A 13,094-nucleotide genomic window follows, 5' to 3' on the forward strand; every position below is an offset into this window, starting at 1 on the left:
GTGTATGTGTGTGTGTTTTTACTGTGGCAAAATATACATACCATAAAATTTATCATTCCATTTTTAAGAGTACAGTTCAGTGACATTAAGTACATTCACATTGTTATATAACCATTGCCTCCATTCATTTCCATAACTTTTTCATCTTCCCAAACTGAAACTCTGTCCCCATTAAACACTAACTGCCCACCCCCCCTCCCCCAGCCCCTGGCACCCACCGTTTGACTCTCTGTCTCTATGAGTTTGACGTTTCTGGAGACCTCACATAAGTGGAATCATACAGTCTCTGTCCTTTTGTGACTGGCTATTTAATTTAGTGTCATGCCCTCAAAGTTCATCCATGTTGTAGCATATGTCAAGATCTCCTTCCTTTTTAAGACTGCATAACATTCCATTGTATGTCTCGACCACGTCGTGTGTCCATCCATCCACGGACAGACTGGGTTGCTTCTGCCTGTGTTTTCCACCTTGAACACTCTTGTTTCTTCAGCTCTTACTGGTGCTTCCCAGTCCCGGTTGCCCTCCTCCAAACACGGGTTTATACACCCCGTCCACTGCAGGAGTGATTTGCATTTTCGAATCTTCTCAACTTTCTTAACGCGTCTTATCTTCTTTTTGCTAAACCTTTTGACATCTTCCTGACTCTCACCAGTTACTTACCACACATCCAGAAGCCAGAGGATGTTTGGGGCCTTTAGAGAGGCAGAAAGGGAGAGAGATGGTCCTAATTTTAATAGTCCCCAGTTTATGAAGTAGATAAGGCAAACAAAATACTAAAACGATATTTAAAAAAACTACATTATTAATAGCTTGGGCTGACGTAACAAAATACCATAGACTGGGTGGCTTAAACAACACACGCTTACTTCTCACAGTCTTGGAGTCTGGGAAGTCCAAGATCAAGGTATCAGCCGGTTTGGTTTCCCAGCAAGGACCCCCTGCCTGTCCTGTAGACAGCTGCCTCCTTGCTGCGTCCTCACGTGTCGGGGGAGAGAGAACAAGCAAAGTCTCTGATGTCTGTCCTTATAAGGGCACTAATTCCATCATGGGGGCCCCACCCTCGTGATTTCACCTAAACATAATTACCTCCTGAAGGCCTCACCTTCAGATGCCATCACATTGGGGGTTAGGGCTTCAGTGTATGACTTTGGGAAGGACACAGTGCAGTCCATAGCAAATACCTTTTTTTTTTTTAAATTGAGACAAGATCTTACTCTGTTGCCCAGGCTAGAGTGCAGTGGCATCATCATAGCTCACTGCAACCTCAAACTCCTGGGCTCAAGCCATCCTCCTGCCTCAGCCTCCCGAGTAGCTAGGAATACAGGTGTGTGCCACCACACCCAGCTAATTTTTCTATTTTTATGTAGAGACAGGGTCTCGCTCTTGCTCAGGCTGTTCTCAAACTCATGGCCTCAAGCCATCCTCCCGCCTCGGCCTCCCAGAGTGCTAGGATTATGGGTGAGAGCCACCACACCCAGCCCCATGGCAAATACCTTTCATAAAAACATATTCAAAGCGTTTAGCTTTGTGGAGCCTCGCTAAATAAAGGAGTATAAGAAAGAACAGCTTAATATTGTTGGTTAGAGCAGCTTGCACTTAAATATCAGCAAGATTTTGAATTGAGAGAAAAAGAGATGTGACTTGGGGAAGGTGAGGGTATGCAGAGGCATGGTTGTGCGAGGCAGACAAGGTGACAAGAGCTGATGAGGATGTCTGTTTGGAGAGCACCGGGCAGGGTGGTCGTTCATCCACTAGCCCGTCTGTGTGCCGGGCATGGTACGCACTCGGGGAACAGCAGGGAGCAAGGCCTCCAACCTCATGGAGCACACGTTCTTGTGAGGACAGACTGACAACAAGCAAATGAACAAACAAGGGCATTTCAGGCTGCAACGAGGGCCTCTATGGGCTCGAAGCGGGGTGGCTGTGAGTTGTGATGAAGAGATACTGCGGGCAGGGGGTGGAGAGATGCTTTAGGTTAGGTGGCACAGAGAGGCCGCCCAAGAGATGGTGTTTGAACAGCCTGAAGGAGGAGGAAAATCCAGCCTTGCAGAGAACGGGAGGAAGACCGTTCCAGGGATAAGGGACAGCAGGGAGAGAGGGAATGAATTAAAAACGTTTGAGGAACAAAAGGGCAGCCAGTGTGGCTGGGACGTTAGGAGGGCATAGGAGTTGGGTGGCCGTTGCTGCTCCTCAAGGCCTTGCGGGCGTCACGGGAGTCCACACTCTCTTCCACGTGCGTGGAGGGCTCGCGAAGCAGGGAGGTGTGATCTTGAGCACACGTTAATAATGATCCTCTGGCTGCTGGGTGGAGAGTGGCTTGGGAAGGGCCATCCCTTTGGGTGGCCTACTCAGTGGCCCAGTGGGGACGTGCAGGGGTTGGGCTTGAGTGGAGGTGGCGAGAGTAGAAGGATTCGGGAGGCAGAACGGACAGCTCTGCGGAGGGACTGTGTGGGAGCAAGGACAGTGACCAAGGGTGGCTTGCAGGCGTTTGGGGCTGAACAGCTGGTGGTTGGTGCAGTGAGATTAGGGAGACTGGGAGGGGAGTAGGTGGGAGGTGGGTGTGCTGGCGGAAGTTAAGAGTTCAAAGCCCCAGCCTAGGTGAGACCACTAAGGAGTGAATGTAGGCAGGTAGAGACCTGGGGACCATCCCCCAGAGAAACTAAGGGAGCTGGCAGGGGTGGGGAAGAAGGTGCAGCAGACAGTAAGGTGGGGGCTACTGATGGCGACACAGTGTGGGGAGAGGGGTGCTCTCAGGTGGACCCGGCCTTGCATTCTGGTTGCATTTCTAACTGCCTGTGCTACTCTGGGCAGCTTGACTTAGAAAGTAGGGGCTCAGATGACCTGCCCCCTTGGCTGGGCGCGGTGGCTCACACCTGTAATCCTAGCACTCTGGGAGGCCGAGGTGAAAGGATCACTTGAGGTCAGGAGTTCGAGCTCAGCCTGAGCAAGACCCCGTCTCTACTAAAAATAGAAAAATTAGCCAGGCAACGTGGCGCGTGCCTGTAGTCCCAGCTACTTGGGAGGCTGAGGCAGGAGGATCGCTTGAGTCCAGCAGTTGGAGGTTGCTGTGAGCTAGGCTGACGCCACGGCACTCTGCTCAGGGCAACAGGGTGAGACTCTGTCTCAAAAAAGAAAAAAAACAAAAAAGACGACCCGCCCTCCAGGGCCCAAGGGGGAATCAGAGCAAGTTCCTTGTGCAGTGCCTGGGTGAAGGCAGAGGCTTGGGTGAGGGTCTGCAGCAGTTGCTGCTAATCTGGTGACAACTGCTCTCTTACTATTTTTTTCTCATCAGAGATTTAAAAAGAGGTCGATGTCACACACAAAATTCCAGTGTCACAGGTGGGACCAGAGTCATCTGGCCGAGTACTGAAGGCTCCCCGCGGCAAGGCGTGTGCTTGGCCTCCTGTGTCTTACCTGTCCCTTCACTGTCCCAGGCTCACCTGGTCTCCACTTGGTTCCGAACGCTCCCAGTTGTCCTAGCTCAGGCGTGACCCGGCTGTGACCCTAAGCTGCCACCACCTGTGCTGTGACCTGCCACAGTGGGCTCTTGCGTTCAGTCTCTCTCTAAAAGTACCTCACCCCACCCTCCTTCACTGCCAGCCTTGTCACTCCCCAGAAGGGTCCCCTTTGTGCCCTGCGTGTGTCTGGGGATCAGGCACTTGGGGAAGATTCTTTCCACCCTGAGTGGGATGAGTTTGGTTGACGGATGCCGGAAGCTGCGGCAGGAATGCAGGCTGGGGTGGAAGGAGGAGGAGGGCCCAGGCCAAATCCTAGGTGTTGACTGGACCACTTCCCTGGTCTTTTCACTGCAAGCTTCCAAGACCTGAGGAGGTGTAAGGCGCTGTGGGTCCCCAGGCCCTGGGGTGGGCCTTCCTCAGGCCCCTGGCTTTGGGACCCGCCACCCCCACCTGGGGCACATCCTCTGTGCCTGCCCCTGCCTTGGGCCTTTGCGAGTCAGCCTGGCCTTGGCAGCCCAAGGCCTGGGTCCCCGCCAAGAGCTGTGTGTGTGACCGGACAGTGCCCAGCTGGCCCCCGCAGGCCGGCCCAGGCCCTGCTCCCTGCACAAGCAAGGCGGCCTGGAGGTTTCCCATTGGCCGCAGGCTGGCTGGGCTGTCCTAGGGAGCGGAGGATGGGGAGGGCTGGGCAGGGAGGAAGAGAGGCTGGGAGAAAGCCGCCCTTCCTGCGGTGCCTGCTGATAATTGGCTCTCCGGAACCACTGGGGGGCACGAGGGCCAGCTGGGTCAGGAAGTGCCGCACAATGCCGCTCTTTCAGGGGAGACACTGCTTGGTCGTAGGTCCTGTGTGACTCCAGGGAAGTCTGGAGAACAGCCTGTTCTCAGAGGATGTTCTCTAACCCAGACCCCCCTCCCGAGGTGAGACATTGAACCCTGAACTTCCCACCCTCGGCCCTGGAAGGGGCCCCCAGGCGTTGGCCTGTGGATGGGCCTGGAACAGTTCAGAACCGAACGGTTCCCCCAGAGAGAGCGTGGGGCTGGGGGAGAGGGACTAGATTTTCTCAAGAGACCGTGAGTCACTACCTGTTGCTCTTCAGCTTTGTCTGTGGAGCCACAGGGTCCCTGCCCCCGGGATTTTAATCTGGATGGGGAGGGAGGGGAATACATATACTCAGCGTCAAACACATGCAGAGAAATAGGAATTTAAAAACAAGAAAGAAAGAAAAATACGTTGTCGGCCTGAGTGACTTGGTAAATCTAAAAAAAGGTCTAAGTGTTGTCTGTGCCTGAGGAAGGGGCAGGATTAGGAACGTAGAAAGATGCGGAGGCACGTGTGACGTCGGATGGGGCATCCCGGGAGCAAATATGACGTCAGCAACAGGAAACTGGTCCTAGCAGGGAATTTCTGCCCTGGCACCCTCCCGGTGCCTGGCATTCCAAGGCCCCTGGGGGACCCACAGCTTGCCTTAAACAGCCCAGAATGCGGAGGCTCAGCCCTGCCTCTGTGCCCCTGAGCCCCAAGAAGCCTGGCCCCAGAAACTGGCCAGTGGGCCCTCAACCATGGGGTGGACTCTGCCTCTCGGGAGCAGCTGCTGTGTGAAGTGCTGCTTGGAGGACTTTGGGCACAGTGACTGCAGTTAGCAAGAGTTCTCGTGAGCCTGTCCCAGGAGAAGGGTTCAGGGCGGTCCTGGCAAGGGCAGGCAGAGCTTGTGGATGCCTTGCAGCTGTTGGAATAGGAAGAAACTTCTTTCCATGACCTGGTGCTAGGGTAGGCCCTTGTCAGTTGTCCTGGACTCGTATTGGGAGGCAGTGACTCCCAGGGTGTTCCACACTTTCCCAAGTCAGGGCACTGAAGAAGTAACTCCTCATTCAGGAGGATGGAGGGTCCTTTGTATCAGGCCCCTCTCCTGCTCAAGAGCCTTCTGTGGATCCCCAGTACCCATCAGATCGTAGTTCCTTGGCCTGATATCCAGGGCCCTCCATCATCTGATGGGCCTCTACATAGTCTAAAAATGGGAAGCGACCTGGAAGCCATCTAATCCAACCTGAGTCTATCAGTCTTTTTCATAATAACCCAGAGTGAATGTTGCCTCCCCTCTGCCTATATTCTTCTAATGATGAAGAATTCTCTCTCTCTCTTTTTTTTTTTTTTTGAGACAGAGTCTCGCTCTGTTGCCTGGGCTAGAGTGCAACAGGAAACTGGTCCTAGCAGGGACCTAGCTCACAGCACCCTCAACCTCCTGGACTCAAGCAATCCTCCTGCCTCAGCCTCCCGAGTAGGTGGGACTACAGGCATGTGCCACCACACCTGGCTAATTTTTCTATTTTTGGTAGAGATGGGGTCTTACTCTTGTTCAGGCTGGTCTCGAACTCCTGAGCTCAAGCAATCCTCCTGCCTCGGCCTCCCAGAGTGCTAGGATTACAGGCCTGAGCCACCGTGCCCAGCCGGAATTCTCTCTTTTATGAGACAGCTTTAGGTTTTTCCAGAAACTGCCTCCTTGTACTTCTACCCATTGGTCTAGGTTTGATCCTCTGGAGTTATTCCTGTGTCCATGTGATCACTCTTCAGAATACTGATGTTCTTATAAAGTGTCTGACATTCCAAAGCCTGTAAATTTTCTTCAGATCTTGGGTCCGTCCCAATCCAGATCTCTCTAGTTTGGAAGTGGTTCTACCTGTTAGTTTCCTTTATGGTGTATACAGCCTAAAACTAAATCGTGTTTTACATGGGCCCTGATCTGTGTAGAGAATTGGAACCATACCTTCCCTTATTCCAAACACTGTACTTCTTTTAATGCATCCAGAGAAATGGGACTTGCATTTTCATCAACTTCATCAAAATGTTGCTTATAACAAGTTAGCAGCCAAGTAAAATGCCTACGTCATTTTCACAAGTGCTGCTTTGAGTCACAGCTCCCCTGTGCCAGTGAGTTTAGACCTAAATATAGAACATTTTCTTTATACCTACTGGATTCCGTCTTGTGAAATTTAACCCATTTTTCCTGTCTGTGGAAATTGTTGAGATTCTGATTGCATCTCTCGGGTACAGAGGGCCACGTCTAGTGCCAAGACTGTCATCGGAGCCTGAGCTATACAGCCACACTGCCCTGCCCTTGCAGATGGAGTGGCCGCGGGCAGCTTACTTAGCTTTTCTAAGCCTCGGTTTCCTCCTCTGTAGAATGGAGGTGATTAATACTGATACTTGCCTGCGGGTAGGTTGTAGAGTCAGGAGCCTTCAATGAGATAATTCATAGGGCAGGTTAGCACAGGGCCCGGTAGCGAGGGAAGGGGAGATGGCACTGGTAAGCTGCTATCATCTAGATGCTTAGAACCACTGCTACTGCTAGTTCACGTCCTCATTCTTTTAAAAATGGCTGTTTCGTACCCAAAACCCTCCTGGCCTCATTGTTGTTTGTTCCTTCGGGTCCTTTGCTTACAGTGTCTCCCCAGCTTTAGGTTCAGAGCCGCCGTCTAGGTTCTGAGTCTCTGCAGCATCTCTGATGCACCGTCACTGCTTCCCTCTGCTGTGTCCCCATAGCTGGGAGGTCCTCTCTGCCAATCCTGTCGAAGTTCATTTCACAGCCCGCCTGACGTCGCTTTCTTTCCATTCTCACTTCCATCATTTGGGTTCCTTCATTCCTACTTCTGTGCTATTCCAGAGCTTCCTCCCTCGACTCCCTGCTTCTGGGCACCCGCCAGCTCTGCTCCAGTTCTCACCGCGGCTGCTGCCACTCCTTCCTGCTGCCCGGAAGCCCACTGGCCTCCCACACCCCGCCTTACCCTCTTTCTGGCTTCTCCCCCTTTCCTCCCCGCACACATGCTGCCCCCCAGCCTGCTTGCTCAGTGCTTTGCCTGAGCCACTCCCTCTGCCTGGAGGGCCTGTCCTCTGTGTCCCCTACCTCGACCCAGCCCCCTGCGAGCCCCTCCACGCACCGAGCTGCCAAGGTGGTTCTGGGCTTGGAACCAAATAGTATGACTGTGGGCAAGTTTCTCTTTCTGAGCAGCAGTCCCTAAGTGCTCCCAGAGTTCATATGATACACAAATGAGAGAACTAGGTAAATTGCAGGGGACAGTACCTGGGACAAGTGGCCCCCTCCTTCCTCTAAGAAGTCTTTGCTGAGCAGCATCTCAGTTTAAAGGGATTTCTCTCTCCGTTCAACATGTATAGCACAGAACTTTTCCAATTTCCAGCTGCACACACAGAGAGAATCTACGGTTACATGCATGGTGTATTATTTTATGTTGCTGAAGGGAATTTTAAGGTGTTTTTGTTTTCGTGAGTAAGACTGATAATGACCATAGGCTTGGGCAGTTGGTCAGGTAGTATAAACAAATATTTGTGGGATAAATCTGAATCCCGTTCATCACAGGTCCTCCCTGGAGGCCCTGAAGCAGTTTCTAGCATTTGCAGTTACATGATTTTCTTGCTCACGGCCACATTCCTGAGTGGCTCCACCAAGCCCCTGAGAACTGACCACATGGAATGCAGCACCTTGCTGGATTTGGATCTCTTGTTGTTCTTTTACGTTGTTATGTTCCTTATAATTCCTTTCCGACTGCAGGCAACCTTTAAGGGCTCAGTGAATGTGATGGCTTTGCCCAGCAGTCTGTCTGCAGCCGGAATCTCATCGTTGTCCTGGTGCCAGGGGAAGAAAAGGATTTAAACGAGGCTGCAGACGTGGCTGTAATTGACCTGCGGAAATCTGCAGGAAAGGGGATGGAGATACTGTGTGTCCCACGTTGGTCTTGTCCTTGAGGACCCAGTCTGATGGGGAAAGGACCCTGTGTTAGTGTCCTGGGGCTGCTACAATAAATTGCCACAAAATAGGTGGCTTAAAACATCAGGTGTATTGTTACTGTTCTAGAGGCTAGCAGCGTGTCACCAGGGCCACACTCTCTTTGAAGGTTCAAGGGAAGACTCCTTTGTCTCTTTTTAGCTTCCGGTGACTGCTGTCAATCCCCGGCAGTCCTTGGCATCACTCGTCTCTGCCTGTGTCCCCCATGGTGTCCCTCCTGTGTGTCTCTGTGTCCCTGTATCTTCTTTTAGGGACACCATTCATCTTATAATACATTAGGGGCCCACCCAACTCCAGTATGACCCCATCTTAACTGATAATGTCTGCAAATGCCCTATTTCCAAATAAGATCACATTCATAGGTACTGGAGGGGGGTTGGACTTGAATGCGTCTTTTTTGGGGGGATACAGTTCAAACCAAAGCAGACCTTGAACTGTTTAAAAGTCAAGTCTGATAGGGAGAAACAAAAATACATGGAAAAAGGAAGGGACTTAAGAAACATCTAGAAAGTTATATAAACCAAATATCTATCTATCTGTCTATATATATGCACATATATATTACAGATAAAGACTGAAATGTAAAAAAAAAATAATAAAACACTTGGAAGAAAACGTAAGAGTCAATCAGCATAATCTAGAGGCATGAGAAACTTTACCTAAACCTAGAAGCTATAAAAGATAAGATGGACATTCTTAACTCTGCAAGGCTGTCAGCAACTACAGGAACGTAGAAAATATGCAGACTCACTATCAGTCAAATTAAAGTAATGATGAAATGTCACTACACCCGTAAGATCGGCAAGGATTGTTAAGTAAAAGAAGCCACAACCCCTGTTGTTGGTGAGGTTGCATTTGTACATTGTCAGTGGAAACAGGAATCGCTAGAGCCTTTTTAGAAACTAAGATTTAAATAAAGGCAACTTTATTTGGATCCTAATTAGAATACCATAAGAAAAAATGTGAATGCAAATACTAACTAAGCTATTTGATAATATTAAGGAATTATCTTTAAAATTTTAAGTGTGTTTATAGTATTGTGGTTAATTTTTAAAGAGTTGGGGGTTTTTTTGTTTGTTTTTTGTTTGTTTTTACAGGTTGATACTGAAATATTTGCTGGTCAAATGTTATAATGGGCCGGGCGCGGTGGCTCACGCCTGTAATCCTAGCTCTCTGGGAGGCCGAGGCGGGCGGATTGTTTGAACTCAGGAGTTCGAAACCAGCCTGAGCAAGAGCAAGACCCCATCTCTACTAAAAATAGAAAGAAATTAATTGGACAACTAAAAATATATAGAAAATATTAGCCGGGCATGGTGGCGCATGCCTGTAGTCCCAGCTACTCAGGAGGCTGAGGCAGGAGGATCGCTTGAGCCCAGGAGTTTGAGGTTGCTGTGAGCTAGGATGACGCCACGGCACTCTAGCCCGGGCAACACAGTGAGACTCTGTCTCAAAAAAAAAAAAAATGTTATAATGTCTGGGATGTACTTCATATAATCCAGGGAGTACGGGGGTTGGTGGCTGATGGTATAGAGCAGAGAGAAAAAGCCACAGGCCAAAACCAGACCTGCCACCTGTCTTTGAAAATAAAGTTTAGTAGAATTCAGCCCTCTCATTCATTTACGTGTTCATTTAGCCTCAGCTGAAGTAGCTTTTGAACCACAAAACAGAGTTGAATAGGTGTAGTGGAGAACATGTGGCCTGCACAGCCTACAATATTTACTAACCGGCTCTTTACAGAAAATGTTTGCTCGCCCCTCTTTCATCGGAAGCACGTTTGGCCACAAGTTCATAATGGCTCATGCTAGAGGTTATATGAGGGCTTATTAGACTCGTCTTCCTATTTGTATATGTTTGGACTTTTCTATAATGAAAGGTTAAAAAAAACCCACTTTGACCCTGTAATCTCATTCCTAGGAATCTATCCCTTGGAAATAAAAGCATCAGTTACTAAAGATGTATGTATAAGAGCGTTTACTATAATGGTTTCAGTGGAAGAAAAAAACTGGAAACAAATTGATTGCCTACCAGTACGGGAATGCTTGTATAAATCACATCTACCCACACTGAGGAATAGTCTTCTTAAAGAATGAACTAGAGTTCATTCTTCTAAGAATGAACTAGAGTTTTTACAATCCACTTGGAGAATTTTCCGTGAGATATTTTCAAGTGAGAAAAGCAAGATGTGGAAAAGTCTGTATGCGACAATCCCATTTGTAGGGAACAGTGGCAAAATTGACCCCTTTGGTATGTAGGCGTTTGTGTGTGTATGCGTGTGTGTGTGTGTGTGTGTGTGTGTAGGATACATAACAGGCTGTTAACATGGGTTAGGGGTAGAATGACGTCTATGGAAAGGATGTGAGCAAAACAGAAAACGGCAAAAAAACCTATACTTAAGAAAACATCCTATGTGGTGTGGTCCTGTTTCTGTGTTTGTGCAAATGATATTCATATGTATGTGTGCTTTGCTAAATTGAAAAGAGAGTTATGCTTTTAAAAATAACTGGAAAGGAGTGAATATTTTTAATGTCCTTTGATGTAATTAAGGAAGTAAAAGGGAATTTGCTTAGGAGTTGGAAAATGCCCAAGAGTGGGAAAACAAGAGACATAGTAGTCACTGCCGGCCCTGGCCAGCCAGGGAAGGCTCTGGAAGGTTTAGAAGGGAGGGGGGGAGCGGCTGGTTGGTGGTCTCGAGCCACAGTTGCTCCCTGATCTCTGTGCCTCTTCCTCCTGCTCCGGGAGAAATAATGTTTCCCCGGGGAATGAAAAGTGTCTCTTTGTGCGGACTTTAATTGCCATGTTGTTGTGCCAAGGGAGTGAGTGGCAGGCGGGCGCAGCAGCTGGGCACAGCCAATGCCAGGCAGTGGAGCCCGCTCCCTTAGGACAGCCTGGCCAGCTGGCCTGGGAGCGCTGCCCACCTCTGCCCCCAGCTGGGTGCCCACAGAGGGACTGGCCGTCCAAGGGGCAGGGGGCTCAGCAGAGGCTCATTGGAGGAGGAGAAAGGGGCGGGCATCTGGGAGGGTCTCAGCCACTCTCAGAGGCTTATTCATCTCTCCCTCCTGTCCCCTCCCCCCCCCTCTTGTTTTTCAGACTGTCAGCATCAATAAGGCCATTAATACGCAGGAAGTGGCTGTGAAGGAAAAACACGCCAGAAATATCCTTTTGGATGTTGCTTGGAAGACTGGCCCTGAAGGGGGGTCGGATTGTGGGGACTGAGGTCAGGGCGAGGCTCCCTTGCTCGGCTGCAGAAGGGGCACCCCACACACACACTGGCCAGGCCCTGCAGGTTCCAGCAGCTTCTGTGGGCAGCAGCAGGCTCTCAGGCAGCGCCAGCTGCAGGGACCACAGACCATCAGGGTGGCAGGGACCAAAGAGGCCCTCGACCCCAGTCCTTTCAACTTGGCAGAGATCCTGCTCCTCTCCTCTGGGACTCAAGCTTTTTAGAACCTCTGAGTCATTTGAAAGCCACTTTCACCTGTATTATCAAAGCCCTCCAGTTCCTGCACTTAGCCCACGCGGCCACATTGACCACCCTCCTGGGGACACAATCCTCTCCTTTTCTGAGCATGAAAGCAAAAAAAAAAAAGTCTCAGCTTTAGTGACTAATTGGCCTTAAGCAGGGGCTGAGGCAGGGGCTTTTGGGATCTGCCCTCGAGGTGTAGGGTCTACGAGCTTCAACCCCAAGGGCTGAATGAGAGGCTGCCAGTGGGGCTCGCGGCATCTGCGCGCTGGCAGAGCGAGGTGGAGTTCCAGGCACGTGGGGGCTGGGCTTCTAGCCGAGATGGGAAGATCCTTTTTGCCCAGGATTTTGGGTGCTGTGCCACAGCCGATCAGGCCAGAACAGCTTGTCCTGAAGCCATCCAACCTCAGCCCCTGAAGGAGACCTTCCAGGGTAGATGGCCAGAGAAGCCCAGCCTCACGCAGCATGGCGTGCAAACCGCTCTTTGCTGGAATGAAAGCAGCTTGTCTTTAGTGACAAGAGGCTTTGGCTGGAATGAGGCCTCTGCTGTCGGGTGGGGGCTATAGAATCTGCGGGGTGACCCTGCAGCCCCCCCCCAACAGCGAGCCTGGCTGGGTCTCACTCTGTTTTCCCCAGAAAGGCACGGTCCCCTTGCTTTACTGTGTCCCATTGGCTGTCCTTGCCATGATTAAAACCAAACCAAGAAAAGCCTTTATTTTAAGTGGCCCAGTTGATTGTCTCAGAAGGAATTACTCACGTCCGACCCCTATCTGCTAAGCATTTGTGATCAGTCTGATGTGGGATGTATAGAGAGAGACAGTTGTCATAGGCCAGTGTCCTCTTCTGGATGGGGGGTGGGCACAGAGAGGCCAGCCCTGCAGTGGCGGAACCATGTCCCACGCTGCAAAGGAGGCTGCCTGTGATGAGGGAAGGGACCCTGAAAGGAGTTTCTGAAATGCCACCTCTGGAGCTCCTGGGCTCACTCTGAGACCTTAGGTCACTTTTCTGTTAAATGAAAGAGTTGGCTGAGGAAGAGTTCAAAGATTGAACATTCCAGCTCTAACATTCTTTGAGTCTCTCTGATTTACAATTTCTAGATGATAGATAAATATTGGAAAGATGAACTCCATACAGCAGGGTTTTAAATACCTAAAGATATCACAGAACACTTAGTTGTCATCAGTTATCCTAGATGTCAACTGAATAAACATTAGTGAGTCTGACTTCAGAAATGCTGTTGGGACACTCATCACAGATGCCTAACTGGACGACTGGGGACTGAGTCTTATTTTTGTTTCTTATTTTCTTATTTTTCTCCCTGAGTGCCTTTTACAGTGCCTGACACGTAATTGAGGGCATAAGAATGCTTATAAAATCAAAGAGACA

The sequence above is a fragment of the Propithecus coquereli genome, unplaced genomic scaffold (assembly GCF_000956105.1).
Source record: "Propithecus coquereli isolate 6110/MARCELLA unplaced genomic scaffold, Pcoq_1.0 Scaffold150, whole genome shotgun sequence".
NCBI lineage: Eukaryota > Metazoa > Chordata > Mammalia > Primates > Indriidae > Propithecus > Propithecus coquereli.